This window comes from Oncorhynchus mykiss, chromosome 4, assembly GCF_013265735.2.
Source record: "Oncorhynchus mykiss isolate Arlee chromosome 4, USDA_OmykA_1.1, whole genome shotgun sequence".
NCBI classification, from domain to species: Eukaryota; Metazoa; Chordata; class Actinopteri; order Salmoniformes; family Salmonidae; genus Oncorhynchus; species Oncorhynchus mykiss.
Genome location: NC_048568.1, coordinates 32,852,655 through 32,877,510, shown reverse-complemented (window position 1 = coordinate 32,877,510; position 24,856 = coordinate 32,852,655). Strand labels below are relative to the sequence as shown.

General features: G+C 40.5%; 1 long non-coding RNA gene across 1 annotated transcript; it reads right to left on the bottom strand.

The window, feature by feature from the left end:
- Window positions 1-12,379: 12,379 nt before the first annotated feature.
- Window positions 12,380-23,454, bottom strand: LOC110520987. Its single transcript, XR_002473073.2, has 3 exons — window positions 23,367-23,454; window positions 22,703-22,766; window positions 12,380-14,241 (listed from the first exon to the last, which is right to left on the bottom strand). It is a non-coding gene; the product is annotated as an uncharacterized LOC110520987 (long non-coding RNA).
- Between the last annotated feature and the right edge of the window lie 1,402 nt (window positions 23,455-24,856).

Here is a 24,856-nt window from a genome sequence, read left to right as displayed (position 1 = left end):
CAGACGAGCCCACAGGTGATGATGCCGGATGTGGAGGCCCTGGGTTGGCGTGGTTACACGTGGTCTGGAGTTGTGAGACCGGTTGGATGTACTGTAAAATTCTCTAAAATTACATTGAAGGCGGCTTATGGTAGAGAAATGATCATTACATTCTCTGGCAACAACTCTGTTGGACATTCCTGCAGTCAGCATGGCAATTGCACACTCCCTCAAAACCTGAGACATCTGTGGCATTGTGTTGTTTGTCACAAATGCACATTTTAGAGTGACCTTTTATTGTACGCAGCACAAGATGCACCTGTGGAATGATCATGCGGTATAACCTCTATTGGTGTTCCTAAACCGGGACAGTTGTTGCTCAATATGCGATAATGTGACTAGAATGACGTTGTAAACAACAGCCAAGACATGTCTTATATGGGAAGAAAGCTTAAGTGCTTGTTATTCTAACTGCAGTGTCCAATTTACAGTAGCTATTACAGCAAAAAAATACCATGTTTGAGGATAAAAACAACTTATCATGGCAACTGTTTTGATACATTCATCTCTGAAGGTAAATAATGTATTTACATTCAGTAATCTTGCTCTGATTTGTCTTCCTGAGGGTCCCAGAGATAAAACCTAGAATAGTTTTGTTTGATAAAATCTATTTTTATATTCAAATGTAATAACTGGGGTCTACAGTTTGACCCCACTGCTGTCTCTGGCTTCACACCCATCCCCACCCGGATATCAGATGTGTGAAGGTAAGCGTATTTTTTGTTGGGAAGCTAATGATCCATCATGTATGACATTCCTGGGAGTGTGTAAACTTACATGTTTTATTACCATAGCATTGTTGTGTGTTCTCTATAGTTATGTACTTGAAAATGTATAAATTGACCAATTCAGCACATGTGGGCAAACTCCTGGCGCACTTACTGGCACATACAAAATATTATGTAGCGATGTAATTCTGAAACGTTGCACACACACTGCTGCCATCTTGTGGACAACATCTAAATTACAGCTAGAATCCTATCTTAATGTATGGCCTTTCTCTTGCATTTGAAATATGACAGATTTTTTCTTTTGAAAACATGTTTTTTTGTTTGTATTATCTTTTACCAGATCATATATATTATATTCTCCTACATTAATTTTACATTTCCGCAAACGTGTTTCGCTTCAAATGGTATCAAGAATGTATCTGAGCTACAGGCAGTTAGATTTTCCTCTCAGGTTTTCCTAACATCGCTCTGATTTCTTCTCACTTCTTCCCGCTCCTCTCTCTTTCTTTCTCAGTGCCTCACTAATTTCCCTTTCTGTCTCATACAGTGGTGTAAAGTACTTAAAAGTATTTTACTACTTATATTTTTGACAACTTTTACTTTTGACTTCACTACATTCCTAGAGAAAATTATATACTTTTTACTCCATACATTTTTCCTGACACCCAAAAGTACTCATTACATTCTGTCCAGAATGTAATGAGTACTCACTCACCTATCAAGAGAACATCCCTGGTCATCCCTATAGCCTCCGATCTGGCAGACTCACTAAACATACATGCTATGTTTGTAAATTATGTCTAAGTGTTTGATTGTGCCCCTGGCTAACTGTAAATTTAAAAACAAGAAAATGGAACGGTCTGTTTTGCTTAATATAAGAAATTTGAAACAATTTATACTTCTTCTTTTGATAATTAAGTATATTTTAGCAATTACTTTTACCTTTGATACATTAATATATTTAAAACCAAATACTTTTAGACTTTGACTTCAGTAGTATTTTACTGGGTGATTTTCACTTCTACTTGAGCAATTTTCTATTAAGATATCTTTACTTTTACTCAAGTATGACAACTGGGTACTTTTTCCACCACTGCTCTCACTTCTTTCTAACATCTCAGTCTGTCTTCTCCATCTCCTCTCTCCCCCACCCGCTCCTTTTTGAACACACATCTCAGTCTGTCTTCTCCATCTCCTCTCTCCCCCACCCGCTCCTTTTTGAACACACTTCTCAGTTGTGTTCCTGCACCCCACAGTTTCTTCCCTGAATTCACCTCTCATTACGATTAAACACAAGCTCTAGGTGCTGCTCAGGGAAAGCCATGGGCATGAGGGTAACCTAGGTGCTGCTCAGGGAAAGCCATGGGCATGAGGGTAACCTAGGTGCTGCTCAGGGAAAGCCATGGGCATGAGGGTAACCTAGGTGCTGCTCAGGGAAACCCATGAGCATGAGGGTAACCTAGGTGCTGCTCAGGGAAAGCCATGGGCATGAGGGTAACCTAGGCGCTGCTCAGGGAAAGCCATGGGCATGAGGGTAACCTAGGTGCTGCTCAGGGAAAGCCATGGGCACGAGGGTAACCTAGGTGCTGCTCAGGGAAAGCCATGGGCATGAGGGTAACCTAGGCGCTGCTCAGGGAAAGCCATGGGCATGAGGGTAACCTAGGTGCTGCTCAAGGAAAGACATGGGCGTGAGGGTAACCTAGGTTCAAAAGCTAATAGCAGCAATTAAATCGCTTCCTCTAGCCCCTGTGGTTGGAAGCATAACAACAATTTGTATGACTCACAGTGCCTTGCGAAAGTATTCGGCCCCCTTGAACTTTGCGACCTTTTGCCACATTTCAGGCTTCAAACATAAAGATATAAAACTGTATTTTTTTGTGAAGAATCAACAAGTGGGACACAATCATGAAGTGGAACGACATTTATTGGATATTTCAAACTTTTTTAACAAATCAAAAACTGAAAAATTGGGCGTGCAAAATTATTCAGCCCCCTTAAGTTAATACTTTGTAGCGCCACCTTTTGCTGCGATTACAGCTGTAAGTCGCTTGGGGTATGTCTCTATCAGATTTTGCACATCGAGAGACTGAAATGTTTTCCCATTCCTCCTTGCAAAACAGCTCGAGCTCAGTGAGGTTGGTTGGAGAGCATTTGTGAACAGCAGTTTTCAGTTCTTTACAACAGATTCTCGATTGGATTCAGGTCTGGACTTTGACTTGGCCATTCTAACACCTGGATATGTTTATTTTTGAACCATTCCATTGTAGATTTTGCTTTATGTTTTGGATCATTGTCTTGTTGGAAGACAAATCTCCGTCCCAGTCTCAGGTCTTTTGCAGACTCCATCAGGTTTTCTTCCAGAATGGTCCTGTATTTAGCTCCATCCATCTTCCCATCAATTTGAACCATCTTCCCTGTCCCTGCTGAAGAAAAGCAGGCCCAAACCATGATGCTGCCACCACCATGTTTGACAGTGGGGATGGTGTGTTCAGCTGTGTTGCTTTTACGCCAAACATAACGTTTTGCATTGTTGCCAAAAAGTTCTAATTTTGGTTTCATCTGACCAGAGCACCTTCTTCCACATGTTTGGTGTGTCTCCCAGGTGGCTTGTGGCAAACTTTAAACAACACTTTTTATGGATACCTTTAAGAAATGGCTTTCTTCTTGCCACTCTTCCATAAAGGCCAGATTTGTGCAATATACGACTGATTGTTGTCCTATGGACAGAGTCTCCCACCTCAGCTGTAGATCTCTGCAGTTCATCCAGAGTGATCATGGGCCTCTTGGCTGCATCTCTGATCAGTCTTCTCCTTGTATGAGCTGAAAGTTTAGAGGGACGGCCAGGTCTTGGTAGATTTGCGGTGGTCTGATACTCCTTCCATTTCAATATTATCGCTTGCACAGTGCTCCTTGGGATGTTTAAAGCTTGGGAAATGTTTTTGTATCCAAATCCGGCTTTAAACTTCTTCACAACAGTATCTCGGACCTGCCTGGTGTGTTCCTTGTTCTTCATGATGCTCTTTGCGCTTTTAACGGACCTCTGAGACTATCACAGTGCATGTGCATTTATACAGAGACTTGATTACACACAGGTGGATTGTATTTATCATCATTAGTCATTTAGGTCAACATTGGATCATTCAGAGATCCTCACTGACCTTCTGGAGAGAGTTTGCTGCACTGAAAGTAAAGAGGCTGAATAATTTTGCACGCCCAATTTTTCAGTTTTTGATTTGTTAAAAAAGTTTGAAATATCCAATAAATGTCGTTCCACTTCATGATTGTGTCCCACTTGTTGTTGATTCTTCACAAAAAAATACAGTTTTATATCTTTATGTTTGAAGCCTGAAATGTGGCAAAAGGTCGCAAAGTCCAAGGGGGCCGAATACTTTCGCAAGGCACTGTATTCAATGCAATGTTTTCACAGTGTTTTCTTTCTGGTGCTGAGAAGAACACACGCTGCCATGAAATACAGAGAGGGAAAACACTCGGATTTTGAACCTGGGGTTGTGCTATAATAATTGTGATGCTCTGTTGGTCTGGCTTAGCTGGTGGAGTTGTCCAGTTCAGAAAGATTGAATCAGTCTGTTCAGAGAGCTGTACCTTCTTGTTTTGCTATTTCGAGCTACATTGCCTCAACTAATGACAATTCAGAGGCAATGGATCCACCGAGAGCTGGGTGACAGCCCTGTCCACCTCCAGCCCTGTTACACACACACCTGACACTCGCTCCTCTCAAACACCCCCCCCACACACACACACGTCCCAGTGTCGGCCAGAGAACGAGAGAGAAGAGCTTCCATCTGCGTAATGACAACTCACGCTTGGTTAGGGATCTGCAGCATTAATAGAGGCCTGGTGGTTGATGGATGGCACTGCAGCGGCACGCAACGCAACCCGCCTGACCTTCGCATCATTACGGGACGGCAGGGCCGACTGGACCGGCTCGAGCGCTGGCGAGCAAGCAGCTGCTGGCTTTAATGGGACCATTTGTCCCCCCCTCCACCTCATCCTCTCTCCTACTCCGTCTTCTTCTCAGCCTTTTTTACTCCCCTGAACGGCTGATACTCCCCCTGCAGGCTTCTCTGGATGGCCTGAGTGCTGAAAGCTGCAGGAGCATGAAGGGTACACTATAGGAGGTTAATGTTGTATACAAAGTGTAGTTTATGGCATATTCAGAGAAAAAGACAACATTGGTACAGTATAAACACAGTTTCATTGATGGCTGCAGTTGCAAGCTGGCAGTACAACAAAGGCTAAATAATAAGCTGAACTGAACCTTGACCATTCAATATTGTAATTATTTTAGAAATGAAATATTGTGACCCTGAAGTCCCTGTACAAATTCTGCACAAAGCACCGATCCCAATGTTAACATTCAGGAACCTTGCCAGTCCAACTGCCTCAGACTCGAACAAACTCCCGCTCACAATGTGACCTCCATCTGTGATTTGGCCTGTGGGTGTCTGTGTAAATGTTTTATACAAGCCAGCAAAGGAATATAAAACTTCAAGGCTGTTCTATATCTTTCCACAGGCACACACTGCAGCTTTTCATCCTAAGCATCCTCTGTAGAGAAGAGAGACTTAAAAATGCCTCTATGCTGGCACAAGCAGATGCCATCCTCTCAGACTCCTCATCAAGCCGTGGGATGAAAACCAGACACACTGACAGTTTACCAATGTGGTGTTTTCCTAGCTGGAGTGGAGAACACCCTACCTCTTAGCTAAACAATAGAGCTAACATGCTAACATTATTCACAATCCATGATCACAATGTTCAGACTGCAAATATGCTCTAAATGAGGGCCCATAATCATCGCTTTAGGGAGGGGTTTTATCAACCGAATCCTGTTGCTTTTTATGGATCTTGTGTAATTAGATGGTAGAAAGTGAAGGCTTGCTGAAATTGATCAATATGTCTCATCTACTGTGAGCAAGAAACTGAGCTAAAACACCTTTCTGCAATATATTTCTCAAATCGCTCCATATGATACCTGCATTTTTTTAACGAGCTACAGGATGAGTTAGGAGAGTGTTCGTCTTCCTGAGCAGGTGTATTATTGTGGGGGGGGGGGGGGGCTGGAGGCAGCCTTTAAGAGAGGAGGAGCTGCAGAATACCGCAGTGCCAGCCGCTCACCTTGTCATGCCCCTCTGCGGGCACAGTTCACATGCAGACAGCAGGCTGGCCCTGCCCTTCCCCCTCTGCCAGTGGTGAATGTCTCTGGGAGTGAGCTGTCAGGCTCTGAGGTGCCCATGCTGGGCCTGACTACTGCCTACAGCCTAACAGGCTCTCCTCCAGGGGCAGCATGCCAAGACTGGGCCTGGATGCCTGCTCTACCCAACCCTCACCAGACAGAGGGGAGGAAGAGGAGGAGGAGGAAGAAAGTGGGAGGAGAGAGGAATGGAGGAGAGGAGTTGGTTGCTGAGGAACGGGGATAGAGACAGCATGAGAGGAATGGACACAGAAACAGAGGGAGGGAGGGAGACTGAATGCCAGTAAAAAGAGAAAGAGAGAGAGAAAAGGTGGGAGAGGGACAGAGATCCTAATGAGGCTGATTAAGTAACCTCCTGTGGCACAGTTGGTAGAGAGATTCAGCTGCTCACACTTTTCAATGATTTTAGCTTCACGCTTCTTTGCATGTCCATTTACTTTTTTCCCCTCTATTTTCCTTTCTTCTCCTGCTTATGAAGCATCCGTATCTCAAAAATATTTACCTCGTATTCCCTTTATCCTGCCCCCTTATTTCCCCACCTTCAATTAAAGTCCAACAATGACTGCAGGTTAAAATACATTAGCTGGCCCTGCTGAGATGAGAAAAACAACCTTGTTGTTCGACTTCCTTTCGATTCAGGGAAACAAAACAATACTGAGTGAGTATTTCTGACAGAATGTGTCTTTCTTTTAGCGGTGGTATCAAACGGTTGCATTAGTTCTAAGGTGGGAGTTAGTTAGGATGAGCCAGACAGCTGTCATGGAAACAGATGTCAGTTCTGTTCCGAGGTGCCGCTTTGCTCCACAGAGACGGCTGCCAACATTGTTTGATTGTGACTCCCTCTGCCTTTCACCAAGTCTGGCTTCCCTTGATGTTTCCCAGCACAAAGAGGGCCTGCCACCGCCACCAGTTACACACGCTGGATGGGTTGCACATGACAAGAGTCAGCTGCCGACAGTCTGTGAACGGAGTCAGCACAAGATGTGATAATGACTAGGACTCAGGATTCAGTCTACTCCTCCCCTGTATCTCAGACTGATAAATAGCATTCAATATTTCTCCATTGGCCACACACCCTGAGTACTCGATCTTATTTAGAAAAGAATAACAGATTAAAACGGATTATCTAGATAACCATAGGGCTATGCTATTTGGCAATATATTTCACTGTATCAATCAAGCCTCTGATAAAATACTTTCTTCAAATCTAGATTTTATTGGGAGGTGGGAGTTACTCATGCAATTAATTTACACAACACCCAGTACTCTTAATAAGAGTCACCAATGAGGAAGTCTCTTCCCACCTCCGCTGTGACTCTGACGTCCATGCATCTGGCAACCAATTAGGAGACAAGAGCTTGTTAGCCACAAGAGCCAAATAGAAGAGTGGGTGTCAAACAGATGAATGCCTGAACAGCATATTTGCTGATGGGGCAAATGTATTGAGACCAAGCCCTAATGAGCTTCAGTCTGTTGGGATGAAGCATTGTGACCCCTACCCACGCCGTCTTGCATTGATCTCTGACTGCAGCCGCAGTCTCTCCAACACCCAGCCCCAGGTAGGGGTTCACATCTCCAGATGAGTAGAGAGGGAGTCGTGGAGGGCCTGCCAGCGAAGGTCAGTGATGGGGTGCTCTGGTTTCCTACAATCACCAGCCTCAGAGGGGAAAGGGCATGTGGGGATTTTACTTTTCTCAACTGCAACTAGAGCTGTCATTATTTTTCTCACACACACGTATAGGTCCAGTGTCTAGACACCAGATTACAGAATGGATGAGACACCTACAGAAGACAAAGTACATCTGTCAAGAGCTGACTGAGCGAAGTTGAGATGGAATTGCACACCAACTAGTCATAGAGAGTATCACCAAGATCAGTTAATGTCAGAGCAAACATGGATAGATAGGCTAAATGTTTCCATTTGTTTTAGAAGAGGGAAACAATGTCACCACTGGTTCTAGTGATAGGTAAGGGATGGAGATGGTCATGTCATTTGTAATTTATGAAATGTCAAACATTTCTCAGTGTTTTAGAATTAGTTGCTTATTATGCCCGATTCCACCCCACATCTCTGATTCTCTGCTGGGCGTGCAATATCAAGTGCGTCTATAGGCTATTTAGATGTTTCAATCAAATGATCAATACCATATAGGCACAGAGTAAAGTTATACAACAACTTGTATTTGTGCTGCCTAACCAATGGCGGTGCTGTGTAGGCAAATGGTGGTAGTTCAGGAGGAGAGTCAAAGACTTCTTCTGAAAAGAGTGTTTTATTATGCCCAGCCCAAAAGATGTTGCACAGGATAGTCTATATTATATCCTATGTTCTGTTCAGTTTGAGAAGGAGAGCGTGACTATGAGAAGGACCGGGGGTCAACTTTGATAGCTTGCAACTACTATAATTGATTTTATTAAAAACAATATGTTTCTTGCCCATCATGCATTTATCAGAGTTACTGACCTCACAATAAGCCAGATTCGAGGAATTTACATTGATTGTGGTGCTGAAACTTGAAGCAGTATCCGCTGCACAATCAATCTGAAATGGACAGCTCGTGGTGCTGAACATTTTGAGTAAGCATAGTTCATTTCAACATCTTCATTTTAATGAGACTTCACTAACAACATGAGGGTTTTGTGTTGGAGCCTATCTCTTCCTATTTCCCATTTTCATTTCAGAGAGCCAATTTTCTCCATGTCACCCTTATTATATATAATGTTCACTCCCTTTTTTCGCATTTGGGGAAGACCCATAATCATCGAGGTCACCCCAAAATGTCAGTCTTATATATAATCTTATAGCATGCAGCATTTCTCACACATGGATGATGGATTTATATGGTTTATATGGGAGAAATCCTCTTTCCACAGAGTGAGGAATGTGATGAAGAGAGCCAGTTCTATTCTGAGGTATTGGATTTGTGTTCTGATAAATGATCTAGAGCTCTATCTACTGGCTGAAATGTATATTACACACCCTTGTTAAATAGGCAGAAAAAAAGACATCTGTAGCTAGATTTCCATCCAATTGGCGACAGATTTTCATTTGAATATTCTAAAATCTGCATAAAGAAAATATACTAATTTTCCCACCAGTGGTGTTTCCACCAAACAGACTTGTTGTGGATAAAAATGACTGCGTGATGAAATGGAAGCACAGGAGGTTTTCATGTAGGGCCTACCTACCGAATAAAAATGTTCAATACAGTGGCGATTTTAGCACGTAAATCTTGATGGTGCAAACTCCCCCCAACAAATGTAGACGCCAGCAAATCCACTACACAACACTAAACAATGCATTCATCGCACTATAACGGTGACAAACAGTGCCCACAAACTGTTAGGGCCTACATAAACTGTCCCAATAGCAGAGCCCTCTTTTCAGCACCATGGAGTGAATCTTTGCCACTACGGCAGCGAAACAGTTCATTCGGCCTCATTTACTGCCTTTTAAAAAAACATAGCTGACACGGCTGACTTGCTTAAACAAATATGGTTTCTACTGACAGTTGAGATGTACAAACTATTGCATAAGGCGACGATGAGTGGATAAAAGGCAAACCTTAATTTCGATTAAGACTTTAATGAGTGAGCTTGAAATGTACAGCGACAGAATTCAGAACATGGGCCATTTTTACAGTAATCTCCCTGTACACCAAGTCAGAACTGTAGGATGAATAAAGTGGGTATATAAGCAGACAATGAAAGCTCTTACAATATTCAATGATTACATTTCTCTCAAATAGGCTATAGGCTACATGTGCACCACCAAGTCAGAACAGTAGGCTAAATTGATGAGGAAAGGGACCAAATTATTAGGGTGAGGCACATGGGCTACTAACAGCTTACTACACAACATACACTTAGTATTTCTTTCTTAGCTACAGTATACATATCTCCCTGGCATATTAAAGCAGAATACAAGACATTTTTGCACTCACCTTGTTGTGCTGTGCTCTCTTGAACAGGAAGGTGGAGCGGCGGCCCTTCTTGTTGGCAAATTTTGTCATCAAACTTTGTCATCAAAGTCTGGTATTCTCTGGATTTATGGTGCTTTCAAGACAATGGGAACTCTGGGGGAAAAAACAAGGTAGAATCATGATGACGTCAGTGATCTTCAGGTAGGGGCTCTAGAAAGAGGCCCGAGTTCCCGACTTGGAATTCCGAGTTGGATGACCGCTCAAAACTTATTTTCAGTCGGAGCTACTTTTTTCCCCAAAGATCCCAGTTGTCTTGAACTCACTAAAGTCTGAGATTTCCCAGTTCAGAGTTTCCAGTTGTTTTGAATGCGGCAGAAGTTGGAAAAGAGACCCTTAAACCTTGGACCACACACCCACTCCACTGAATAGCAGGCTAGTGATTGCTTTGCAACACTTGCAGTTACCAACTGATTCCTTCTAAACCACTCTGTTGAATTTATGATTTCCAACTTGTGTAATGTTTTATGTCCAATGGCCAATGAGCACTGATACGTTTTATCTATAATTACTCTTCAAATGACAAGGATTGATAAGGATTTGAAAGTAGATTATCAACTTGATTCATGATGACTGCTTGTCTGGCTTGCTAGCTAAGATTTTGCAAGTATGATGTTGACATGACCAGTCCAATTAAAGCTAAGGTAGATATAACGTGATTTGACGTCATTTAATCTGTGGCCAATGACCTTGAGCCTTCTTGGATCGGCACTAATGTATAATGAATGTAACTCTATGGCAGCACCCAAGGGGCCTGAAATAGAGCTCTCCCTGTAGATTTTGTGGTGAAATAGTGTCCCCATGAATGACAGAACACTGACCCAATCACGGTCCATATTTTCCGCTGGCTGCCACACCACCACAGAAAACACTGAGCTTGGCTGAAACACCTGCATTTTGGAGCTACCATACTCAAGAAAGCAAAACATAGACTGTATGCTGCTTTAACTCAAATATGTAAAAAATTACATTGTTTGCAAACTGATATGTGACACATACTAATGCCAAAACAACATGCAAAACAGGCAACCATTTTTTTTCTTCTGCAAAACAGGTGGGGCTCAAAACAGGTGGGGCTCAAAACAGGTGGGGCTCAAAACAGGTGGGGCTCAAAACAGGTGGGGCTCAACCCCACTTGCCCTTTAAGACGGGTCGCCACTGCTTCCTATAGAATAAAAACCTCAAGTTCAATTTGTTTCCAACGCATTTTCTACTCTACCGATAGTTGTCAAACTGTTGCGTTAACAATTACATGTAAAAAATAAACGTGTTTCCTGATCTCTCACATGTAGGACAGACACTTCAGAACAAACTTCCTTTAGATTTTTTTGGGGGACTATCTGTTGTTCCATGTAGTGAATCTGTTATTCCATGTGTTTGTATGGGCTAATAGCAGTAAGGACTATCTGTTATTCCATGTGTTTGTATGGGCTAATAGCAGTAAGGACTATCTGTAATTCCATGTGTTTGTATGGGCTAATAGCAGTAAGGACTATCTGTTATTCCATGTGTCTGTATGGGCTAATAGCAGTAAGGACTATCTGTTATTCCATGTGTTTGTATGGGCTAATAGCAGTAAGGACAATCTGTTATTCCATGTGTTTGTATAGGCTAATACACAAAAAAATTATTTGTTGTTTCAACTTTTTATTTCCAGTGATCTAGTTGCCCTTTTCAAGCACAGTGTACTTCACATTTCACGTTATCCTAGCTTTTATTACATTTATTTTGACTAACAATAGACGGTTAATTTGACATTTGTTAATTCTTAATTTAATATTATTTGAATCAACTTAAACCTCTGTTATGTTAAGAATAAATGTGGAGATCTAATAACTAAAGCTACATTATTGTTGACAAATAAAAGACAGCTATGTCCACTGCTTCATTTTTCAGTGTAACTTACTATTCTCATTTGAATCAACTTAAACATTTATTACATCAACGATAAATGTTGAGTTATCATAACTAAAGCAACATTTATGTTGACAAATAAAAATCAATTAAGTCCACATCATGTCAGTATAACCAACCATTTTTAGTTGAATTAATTTCACATTTTGTTAAGTCAACTTTTAATTAAGTTATTGTAACTAGTAATACAGCTTTCATAACTACATTTCAAGTTCACATAACAAAATGGTCTAAGCAAGGATAACGTGACATGTTAAGTGCTCTGAGCTTGAAAAAGGCAACTAGATGACTGGAAATAAGCGGAAACAACCTTAAAGCTAGAGTTATCTGAACTAAAGCCAGTTACTTCAATTTATAAAAGAGTTAACCATTTGCCATTATATCTTACTATTCTGAGTTGAATCTTTTCCCAATTTTGTTACGTCAACTTTTAATAAAGTTATCATAACAAGTAACAGTTATGATAAGAAGCATACTCGGACCAAGGCGCAGAAGATGTTGAGTTCCACATAATTTATTAGAAAGTGAAACTTAACAAAACAATAAACGAACCGTGACTACAGTGGTGCTACGTGCACTAACTCAAAACAATATCCCACAACCCACAGGTGGAAAAAGGCTTCCTAAATATGATCCCCAATTAGAGACAACGATTACCAGCTGCCTCTAATTGGGAATCATACAAAATCCCCAACATAGAAAAACAAAACTAGAACCCCACATAGAAATAATAAACTAGACTAAACCCCCAGTTACGCCCTGACCTACTCCACCATAGAAAATAAGGACTCTCTATGGTCAGGACGTGACAGATAACTACATTTAAAATCTAACAAAATTGTCTGAGCTAGGATGAGGTGACATGTAATGTACTCTGAGCTTGAACAAGGTCATGTAACTAGATAACTGAAAATAATAAGTTGAACAACATTAAAGTGTGAGTTATCTGATCTAAAGCCACATTTAAAAGAGTTAATCATTTACAATCCTTGTTCAAACAACATGCACTTAAGTCAAGCCTACTTCATATTGAGTTATTGTAACACAGGGTTCTCAACCTGTTTGGCTGGTGGTGCTACACTGTGGCTACGAGCAAGTCAAGCTGGTCACACAAATAAATAACTATACTATTAATGACATAACATACAAGCTTGCCACAGGCTGCAAGTTGAGAACCACTGTTCAAACGCAACACTTTGACTTAAAAAACATGTCGACTTAATTTAACCCAGTTGAACAATGTTCGGATTAGGTAAAGCTTTTCTCCATTTTAAAATGACTTTATATTTACAATAACTGATTTACTATCAAGAGTACATTGATCGATTCAACAACTTACATTGAAATCAATTAATTCCATTTAGCTTGTAATAACATATATTTTTTAGATGCATGTCTTCAGGTACATTTAAACGAGCAGCCAAATTCTGCAGTCACTAAATGGTCTTTTAACCAATATTAGCTAAGAATATTTTTTTTTAAAGATAAATGTTTTGTCAAAAATAAATAAATCCACTGTCCAATAAACCCATACACATTTGTAAATGGTACCATTGAAACACAGTTTTACGGCATGGTATTAGAAAAAAAATCCAACACTGAGCAAAGACAACCTTCTGAACGGTTTCTAAGAGAAGTTGGTGTTGAGTGAGAAAATGTTTACAGCATGTTATAATTTTTCAGAATGCACTTTAGTTAATGGGAAGAGATGGCAGCAAATCAATGGTCTCTAACAAAAGACGGTTGTAGTTTGCAGACTGAAGATCACATGTAAAAATAAGATAACTTAAGTCTTCCCAAAACAGAGATCTGTAAGATTTAGGCAAATAACAGCATCGTTGTCTGAGGAATTAACTGAACTAATGCCAGTAAAACAAAAACACACCAAATAGTTTTCTGCACCTGTCTTCAAGAATATTTTCTGAACAACCTCAAAAGTGTACCTCAAACATGTTTGGTGATCCTTGTTCAGAAAATAAAGAAGCCCAATCAAAGTGGAAAAGGCATTTGGGACATTGTGAAGCTCATGTATGATCACCTGCTCTTCTATCACAAGGGCAACGTCCACATTGTCAGCTGGCATTGGATCATCTGCTGCAGCTCCTTCCACAACGACAAAGGAAGGGCAACGTCCACACTCAACTGGCATTGGGTCATCTGCTGCAGCTCCATCCACAACAACACAGGAAGGGCAACATCCACACTCAACTGGCATTGGGTAATCTGCTGCAGCTCCATCCACAACGACAAAGGAAGGGCAACGTCCACACTCAACTGGCATTGGGTCATCTGCTGCAGCTCCTTCCACAGCGACAAGTATATTGATTTTCACTCAGCGGGTGACTTCCCCAGAATCAGTTGTCTTCTGGAAAACAGAACAAAAATAGGCAAAAATGGCCTCCCGGGTGGCGCAGTGGTTAAGGGTGCTGTACTGCGGCGCCAGCTGTGCCACCAGAGACCCTGGGTTCGCGCCCAGGCTCTGTCGTAACCGGTCGCGACCGGGAGGTCCGTGGGGCGACGCACGATTGGCCTAGCATCGTCCAGGTTAGGGAGGGCTTAGCCAGTAGGGATATCATTATCTCATCGCGCACCAGCGACTCCTGTGGCTGGCCGAGCGCAGTGCACGCTAACCAAGGTTGCCAGGTTCACGGTGTTTCCTCCAACACATTGGTGCGGCTGGCTTCCGGGTTGGATGCGCGCTGTATTAAGTGGCAGCTTGGTTGGGTTGTGTATCGGAGAACGCATGACTTTCAACCTTCGTCTCTCCGTACGGGAGTTGTAGCGATGAGACAAGATAGTAGCTACTAAAACAATTGGATACCATGAAAAAGGGGTAAAAAAATAAATACAATTAAATAGGCAAAGATTAGAGGCATTGCCCTACCAAAAAATAATACAATACCATTTCTGTGAAACTGCCTCAATATGCAAATATACTGTTGAGGCAAGTGGGGTGGCAGGTAGCCTAGTGGTCAAGAGCATGACGCCAGTAAACAAGCAGGGTCCTTAACACGTCAGTCAACCATGATTGATTGCTCCCATGTCTAGACTGAATGTGTTCTTAGTTGAGGTAAAATGTCTGTTCTTTTCTATTTGCAAAAAAACAATTAATTGTCTGCTATAGCGTTGCAAAGGCCCATGGTTACCCAACACTGAAAATGAGGGGGGAAACCATGTAAAGCCTCATTTATCATTCAGTGCCATTATGACAATCAGCTCTTTCTACAACATTCATTATATTAAAAGGTGCACTGTGTACAATTCCATCTCTACTACTTTCCTTTTAAATGACCAGCTGTAAAAACTACATTTCTAGATATTTAAAAAAAATTGAAAAAGTTATTTAGATAGGACAATGATTCCCTACAATAAGGAATTAATTTGTTACACAGAAGCACAGCCTAAAATGCAAAGTTTATATTAAAGACGGATCGGCGCGAGCCCATTGATGAACAATGTTGAAGCAAAACTGTTTGGAATTCCTGTTCAAATGGCAAAATCAGCACTGCATGGTGTAGGGATGAATTGTCCTATCAAAATCGCTTTTTATATTTTTTAAATAACAAGAAATACTGTTTTTAAAGGATTTGTTTAGAATTTGGAATTCCTCACAGTGCCACTTTAATTCTGTTAATTGTCTAACAATAGGGAATTTGACATGTCACCAAGGACACTGCAATATTGTGTGCTGCCATACACCAGGGATGTGTGATACGTTCAAATACGCTAAGACTTGAGCATACTTACATTTCACAACCGCCAAATACAACTATCAATAGTTGTTTACATGGTAGTTAGTTATTATCGCCCAAACCTAGTATTGTGTTTAATGTTTGGTCCTGATTTTTGCTTTGCAGTCCAAGATAAAGATGGTTTCTTCTGGACAAAAAGCAGGCTAAATCACTATTCTCAACTGAATGAATCGCAAGGGAGAAAGGCTGAGTAAAAGTAAAACAACTAAAACATTGCTAAAAGAGACATCCTTATATACAGTGCCTTGCGAAAGTATTCGGCCCCCTTGAACTTTGCGACCTTTTGCCACATTTCAGGCTTCAATCATAAAGATATAAAACTGTATTTTTTGTGAAGAATCAACAACAAGTGGGACACAATCATGAAGTGGAACGACATTTATTGGATATTTCAAACTTTTTTAACAAATCAAAAAATGAAAAATTGGGCGTGCAAAATTATTCAGCCCCTTTTCTTTCAGTGCAGCAAACTCTCTCCAGAAGTTCAGTGAGGATCTCTGAATGATCCAATGTTGACCTAAATGACTAATGATGATAAATACAATCCACCTGTGTGTAATCAAGTCTCCGTATAAATGCACCTGCACTGTGATAGTCTCAGAGGTCCGTTAAAAGCGCAGAGAGCATCATGAAGAACAAGAAACACACCAGGCAGGTCCGAGATACTGTTGTGAAGAAGTTTAAAGCCGGATTTGGATACAAAAAGATTTCCCAAGCTTTAAACATCCCAAGGAGCACTGTGCAAGTGATAATATTGAAATGGAAGGAGTATCAGACCACTGCAAATCTACCAAGACCTGGCCGTCCCTCTAAACTTTCAGCTCATACAAGGAGAATACTGATCAGAGATGCAGCCAAGAGGCCCATGATCACTCTGGATGAACTGCAGAGATCTACAGCTGAGGTGGGAGACTCTGTCCATAGGACAACAATCAGTCGTATATTGCACAAATCTGGCCTTTATGGAAGAGTGGCAGGAAGAAAGCCATTTCTTAGAGATATCCATAAAAAGTGTTGTTTAAAGTTTGCCACAAGCCACCTGGGAGACACACCAAACATGTGGAAGAATGTGCTCTGGTCAGATGAAACCAAAAATTGAACTTTTTGGCAACAATGCAAAACGCTATGTTTGGCGTAAAAGCAACACAGCTCATCACCTTGAACACACCATCCCCACTGTCAAACATGGTGGTGGCAGCATCATGGTTTGGGCCTGCTTTTCTTCAGCAGGGACAGGGAAGATGGTTAAAATTGATGGGAAGATGGATGGAGCCAAATACAGGACCATTCTGGAAGAAAACCTGATGGAGTCTGCAAAAGACCTGAGACTGGGACGGAGATTTGTCTTCCAACAAGACAATGATCCAAAACATAAAGCAAAATCTATAATTGAATGGTTAAAAAATAAACATATCCAGGTGTTAGAATGGCCAAGTCAAAGTCCAGACCTGAATCCAATCGAGAATCTGTGGAAAGAACTGAAAACTGCTGTTCACAAATGCTCTCCATCCAACCTCACTGAGCTCGAGCTGTTTTGCAAGGAGGAATGGGAAAAAAATTCAGTCTCTCGATGTGCAAAACTGATAGAGACATACCCCAAGCGACTTACAGCTGTAATCGCAGCAAAAGGTGGCGCTACAAAGTATTAACTTAAGGGGGCTGAATAATTTTGCACGCCCAATTTTTCAGTTTTTGATTTGTTAAAAAAGTTTGAAATATCCAATAAATGTCGTTCCACTTCATGATTGTGTCACATTTGTTGTTGATTCTTCACAAAAAAAATACAGTTTTATATCTTTATGTTTGAAGCCTGAAATGTGGCAAAAGGTTGCAAAGTTCAAGGGGGCCGAATACTTTCGCAAGGCACTGTATCTCTCTGATTTGGTCCTGCAGTACATACCTACACATACGCTACGGTCACAAGACGCAGGCTTCTTAATTGTCCCTAGAATTTCTAAGCAAACAGCTGGAGGGCTTTCACCTATAGAGCTCCATTTTTATGGAATGGTCTGCCTACCCATGTGAGAGACGCAAACTCGGTCTCAACTTTTAAGTCTTTACTGAAGACTCATCTCTTCAGTGGGACATATGATTGAGTGTAGTCTAACCCAGGAGTGTGAAGGTGAACTACAAAGTATTAACTTAAGGGGGCTGAATAATTTTGCACGCCCAATTTTTCAGTTTTTGATTTGTTAAAAAAGTTTGAAATATCCAATAAATGTCGTTCCACTTCATGATTGTGTCACACTTGTTGTTGATTCTTCACAAAAAAAATACAGTTTTATATCTTTATGTTTGAAGCCTGAAATGTGGCAAAAGGTTGCAAAGTTCAAGGGGGCCGAATACTTTCGCAAGGCACTGTATTTCCCCCAAATAAGTACAAATACTAGAGGTCGACCGATTGATCGGAATGGCCGATAATAATCACAGGCAGAACAGTTGAAACTGGAGCAGCAGCACAGCCAGGTGGACTGGGGACAGCAAGGAGTCATCATGCCAGGTAGTCCTGAGGCATGGTCCTAGGGCTCAGGTCCTCCGAGAGAGAGAAAGAAAGAGAGAATTAGAGAGAACATACTTAAATTCACACAGGACACCGGATAAGACAGGAGAAGTACTCCAGATATAACAAACTGACCCTAGCCCCCCGACACCTAAACTACTGCAGCATAAATACTGGAGGCTGAGACAGGAGGGGTCAGGAGACCCTGTGGCCCCATCCGATAACCCCGGACAGGGCCAAACAGGAAGGATAAAACCCCACCCACTTTGCCAAAGCACAGCCCCCACACCACTAGAGGGATATCTTCAACCACCAACTTACCATCCTGAGACAAGGCCGAGTATAGCCCCCAAAGTTCTCCGCCACGGCACAACCCAGACGGGGGGGGGGGGCAACCCAGACAGGAAGATCACATCAGTGACTCAACCCTCTCAAGCGACGCACCCCTCCTAGGGACGGCATGAAAGAGCACCTGTAAGCCAGTGACTCAGCCCCTGTAATTGGATTAGAGGCAGAGAATCCCAGTGGAAAGAGGGGAACCGGCCAGGCAGAGACAGCAAGGGTGGTTCGTTGCTCCAGAGCCTTTCCGTTCACCTTCACACTCCTGGGTTAGACTACACTCAATCATATGTCCCACTGAAGAGATGAGTCTTCAGTAAAGACTTAAAAGTTGAGACCGAGTTTGCGTCTCTCACATGGGTAGGCAGACCATTCCATAAAAATGGAGCTCTATAGGTGAAAGCCCTCCAGCTGTTTGCTTAGAAATTCTAGGGACAATTAAGAAGCCTGCGTCTTGTGACCGTAGCGTATGTGTAGGTATGTACTGCAGGACCAAATCAGAGAGATACAGTGCCTTGCGAAAGTATTCGGCCCCCTTGAACTTTGCGACCTTTTGCCACATTTCAGGCTTCAATCATAAAGATATAAAACTGTATTTTTTGTGAAGAATCAACAACAAGTGGGACACAATCATGAAGTGGAACGACATTTATTGGATATTTCAAACTTTTTTAACAAATCAAAAACTGAAAAATTGGGCGTGCAAAATTATTCAGCCCCCTTAAGTTAATACTTTTTAGCGCCACCTTTTGCTGCGATTACAGCTGTAAGTCGCTTGGGGTATGTCTCTATCAGTTTTGCACATCGAGAGACTGAATTTTTTTCCCATTCCTCCTTGCAAAACAGCTCGAGCTCAGTGAGGTTGGATGGAGAGCATTTGTGAACAGCAGTTTTCAGTTCTTTCCACAGATTCTCGATTGGATTCAGGTCTGGACTTTGACTTGGCCATTCTAACACCTGGATATGTTTATTTTTTAACCATTCAATTATAGATTTTGCTTTATGTTTTGGATCATTGTCTTGTTGGAAGACAAATCTCCGTCCCAGTCTCAGGTCTTTTGCAGACTCCATCAGGTTTTCTTCCAGAATGGTCCTGTATTTGGCTCCATCCATCTTCCCATCAATTTGAACCATCTTCCCTGTCCCTGCTGAAGAAAAGCAGGCCCAAACCATGATGCTGCCACCACCATGTTTGACAGTGGGGATGGTGTGTTCAAGGTGATGAGCTGTGTTGCTTTTACGCCAAACATAGCGTTTTGCATTGTTGCCAAAAAAGTTCAATTTTTGGTTTCATCTGACCAGAGCACCTTCTTCCACATGTTTGGTGTGTCTCCCAGGTGGCTTGTGGCAAACTTTAAACAACACTTTTTATGGATATCTTTAAGAAATGGCTTTCTTCTTGCCACTCTTCCATAAAGGCCAGATTTGTGCAATATACGACTGATTGTTGTCCTATGGACAGAGTCTCCCACCTCAGCTGTAGATCTCTGCAGTTCATCCAGAGTGATCATGGGCCTCTTGGCTGCATCTCTGATCAGTCTTCTCCTTGTATGAGCTGAAAGTTTAGAGGGACGGCCAGGTCTTGGTAGATTTGCAGTGGTCTGATACTCCTTCCATTTCAATATTATCGCTTGCACAGTGCTCCTTGGGATGTTTAAAGCTTGGGAAATCTTTTTGTATCCAAATCCGGCTTTAAACTTCTTCACAACAGTATCTCGGACCTGCCTGGTGTGTTCCTTGTTCTTCATGATGCTCTCTGCGCTTTTAACGGACCTCTGAGACTATCACAGTGCAGGTGCATTTATACGGAGACTTGATTACACACAGGTGGATTGTATTTATCATCATTAGTCATTTAGGTCAACATTGGATCATTCAGAGATCCTCACTGAACTTCTGGAGAGAGTTTGCTGCACTGAAAGTAAAGGGGCTGAATAATTTTGCACGCCCAATTTTTCATTTTTTGATTTGTTAAAAAAGTTTGAAATATCCAATAAATGTCGTTCCACTTCATGATTGTGTCCCACTTGTTGTTGATTCTTCACAAAAAATACAGTTTTATATCTTTATGATTGAAGCCTGAAATGTGGCAAAAGGTCGCAAAGTTCAAGGGGGCCGAATACTTTCGCAAGGCACTGTATATCTTGATTTTGCAGTTTAAACAGAAACTAACACTGAAAAACACGGAAGCATGTGATTAAAATATACATAGCTAGGAATCATGAAAACTAGCTAAGTCTCAGTAGGGATCATTTAAAATGTATCTATGACAGCCTGTGACTGCCTCTGCGCTCAATGTTGAATAAAGTTAAGGGATTCAGAGTCAAGCTATGAAACTAAGTGACAGAAATACTTTGAAAACAACAATGGTTTATAGTCATAATTGATTTCAGAAAATGTGAGTGAAAGGCTTACACTCTATAGAGCCCTGCATTTGTGTGACCTATAAACAGTCAAGAGTTATGTTTTTTCCACCCAGCCTAAGAGCACTACAGATAAAAGGAATACATTTTTGGAAAGCGCATTACATTAATAACTTATGTAGTTCTTTGTGTCCTCTAATCACCAACTCAAAATGCACAAAGATCTGAAGGGAGACGAGCTCTTGAGGTATGAGAAACTGTATATTATTAATTTCAACAATCACAGAAAATCTTATTGGACCTTTTGCAGACTTTAAATAAGCACTTATGTCTGAATAACGCTGGCCATCTAAATTTTATCACAAGTCAATCACAAGGGGCTCATTTTCCACAATCTCCTTTCTTCTTAATGAGAAAGTAGTCAACATTGCTGCATCAACAGTTACCCAGCCAGGACTTATTTTCTGAATCTCTCCTTGCATATAATCCTTATTGATGAAATGACTTCTCAAATGAGAAAAGTACTGCTTAACATTACAGGGCTCAGAAAAATGACAAGAGGTCACATTTTTATACAAGCAGTAACTGTTTCATGAGCATTTCTTTGGTGTTGAGTCAAATGCTTCTTGAGTGCTATTTCTGATGGACAGTCTTGATGGATACATGGTAATGGACAGGTTCTTGCATAATGTGCATGCTTCAATTTGTAATGTCTAATAAGGATGCGTTGATTAGATAAGTGCAATAAGTGCTGTCTAGGTAAACCTGTTTACTAACTTCAAAATTCATTTTTATAACATGGTGTGTTTAATTAACATAACATCTCATTACACCCAAACTAACAATTGTAAAATATTCAAATATATGCTGACATTACTACTTACAAGATGAGGCTAATTAATCATAGGAATATTGTTAACCAAGTTTTAAATCATATACTTTGGAAAAAAAGATAGGTTTAAAACCAAATACTAATTAGAAGCATGGCTAGCAAACGTCGTTCCTTTGTACTATTATGCAGGTTGTCAAACTATTTCCAAGCTAGCCAACAATCAGCTTTTATCAGCACGTGTGCATTTGCGCTATCTAGCACCATGCTAACTAAACCCACTTGAACTTAAACAGCACATGTGCAAATTCGGGCACGTGTCCTAACGGTCCTAACTAACACTATGCTAGATAGCAGTATGCTAGCCAACAGCATCCTAGATAACAGCATCCTAGCTAAATGCCACAACATACACTGGAGAATTTACTTAGCTACACATGCCTATATCTGATGTTTGGCTAGCAAGTCACTGAATACAACCACAATAGTACAACTGATATTGCAACCACAATTACAACTGATAACAGCTCATTACCACCCAATCTAATAGTAATTATAACTACAAGCATAGCTACAGTTGGCGTTTGTAGCTAGCTACTGTTATACAGGTTATCAAACAAATGACAAGTTAGTCAGCATGTCTGCAATTTGGTGCCATGTGTGCTGCTGGCTAGAGCGGTCCTATTTAACAGCTCATAACAGCAAGCCTAACTACAATTTTACTACAGTACACGTAGCAGAATTGCACAGGTAATCCGATTTAAACTGATATAGTAAAATAATATTTGCCAAACGTAGCCAAATATCTGTTTTTCTTTCTTAATTTAACCAAATTAACATCGAGCGTGTGCGGTGCTAAGCAGCTAACGTTCTCTGGCATGTAACATAGTGGCTAATGTCCTTGCAATTCTTGTGCTGAAAAGTTATCATTATTTTTTATTAAGGGCACTTGTTAACTTACCCAATAAATATTTATACCGTGTAGGTTACCAAGTAGATACATACCATGCTAGTGGTTGTATTGTTTTAAAGGAGACACTCACCTTTTGCTAAGCTGCTGAATGCAGTAGAATAGTTGCCGAAGCACGGTCTTGATCAAGCCAATTCCTGAAAGGAAGCAGCCGCCTATAAATTAACACTCAGTTCTAAAATAAATTGTGATAGTATGACCAGGCTTAAGTAAATAAAACATATGTTCGATTCTAAACATTATACACTTTTGTTAAAGAATTCATTGATTACTAGAATTACAAGGAGCAAGTGCTAAACCAAATTAAGTTTGATCTATATCCCCTATCAATTGCAAACAAGGAGCAAACTCTACACAAATATCGCACAATGGGACAGGTGATCTGATGCATTCCGATTGTTTTTTTTTGTAGTTAATCTATTTTATAACCAATTGCAACATTACACATATTACTTTCACTACATTGGCCTCACAAAACACGAATTGCTAGATGGCCTGCCATGAAAGCTTAGGCCCAATATTAGGATCACTAATACATGTGAATGCATAGTGAAATAGTATATGTAAATCATTCTCCTACAGTTTAGTCAGTTAGCAGACACTATTTTCCAGAGCGATTTACAGTTAGTCTTACAGGAATAAGCAATAGGCCGACTTGCTAAGCAAGCAGCTTGGCAGAGTTACACATGACCTTTATGCAGTGAAAACCTGTTACCCTCAGCTAACACAATACTAACCCATAGCCCATACAATTGACACATTTCATGCTATGTGGCTCCATATTCTTTAACGTTTGCTGCATTGGTGTCAGAAATGAGAAAATTAGATATTGCATGTGACCTTTTCCCTCACAGACAAAACAAGAATTTATTGGCTGCATGGAAAACGGGGGAAGTCACTCCAGCAAAGTTGCACCAATCAAATTCCATTTAAAACAAACTGATCAACAAAATGACAGTTGTGACAATTGTTAGCACCCCGTAGGGATTCTTACGTATGAAAAAGGGAGCTGTATTGTGGCCTTCCATGGCTCCTTTAAACTGGGGTATAAAAATAAGTTGACACTCATGGAATATGCCTTTTTCATCAATCACAATGTGGAAAAGCAAAAACACTCACAAATAAAAAATAAATAAATAAATGGTTTCCACTATTAAACAATAGGTACACTATTAGGGCAATAATTAATAAGTTCAAACCCAGACTCAATCCCACACAACAGCACATGTGCACTGGAGGCAGTTGCACACACCACTGATTTGACTTAAAAGTTGAATTAACACATAGGTCTCAGCCAATTTAACTTAATTTTGTAAGTTAAGTTAATGTACAGATTTGTAGTTATCCTGACTTGACATGTAAAGTCAAGACAACTGTTGTATTCATTTAGTTAATTTGTCTTATTGGATCTAATTTGAAAGTTGAGGGAACACATAGTTCATAGCTGATTCAACTTGATTAAGTTAAGTTAAGACAATGTAATGACTTGTAGTTAATATAACATGCCATTTTTTTTTGTCTACACAGCTAGGATCTATTATAGTTTAGTTGACTTATTAGTTCTGATTTGAAAGCTGACTGAAAAAATTGTTCTTAGATGATTCAAATTGATTTTGATTTTGTAAGTTAAGACAGTGTAATTAATTGTAGTTATTAAAACTTGAAATGTTTGGTAAACACAACTGTTATCTTGGTGTTGTTGATTTGACTTCTTGGTTCTGAATTGAACGTTAAATTAACACATAGGTCTTAGCAGATTTAACTTAATTTTGTAAGTAAAGTTCATTACAAGATTTGTAGTTATCCTAACTGGACATTTAAAGTCCAAACAAATGTTGTCTTTATTGATTTCATTTTACCTATTGGATCTCATTTCAAAGTTGAGGGAAGAGATGCTTCATAGCTGATTCAACTTGGTTTTGTAAGTTAAGACAATTTCATGACTTATAGTTAATATAAAATGTAATTTTTTTGTCAACAACAGGGATCTTGTTTTAGTTTATTTGACTTATTAGTTCTGATTTGAAAGTTGACTAAGCAAATTGTTCTTTGCTAACTGAACTTGATTTTTTTTGTTTAAAGCTTTTATTGAGTTGTTGTCAACTCAACTTAACATGATTTGTCAAATCAACACATTTTACACATTTAGTTGACTTGAATAAATTAAATAAATTATTTTGACTTAATCCCCAAAACGTTTTTTACAGTGTAGTAGTGAGGCAAAAAA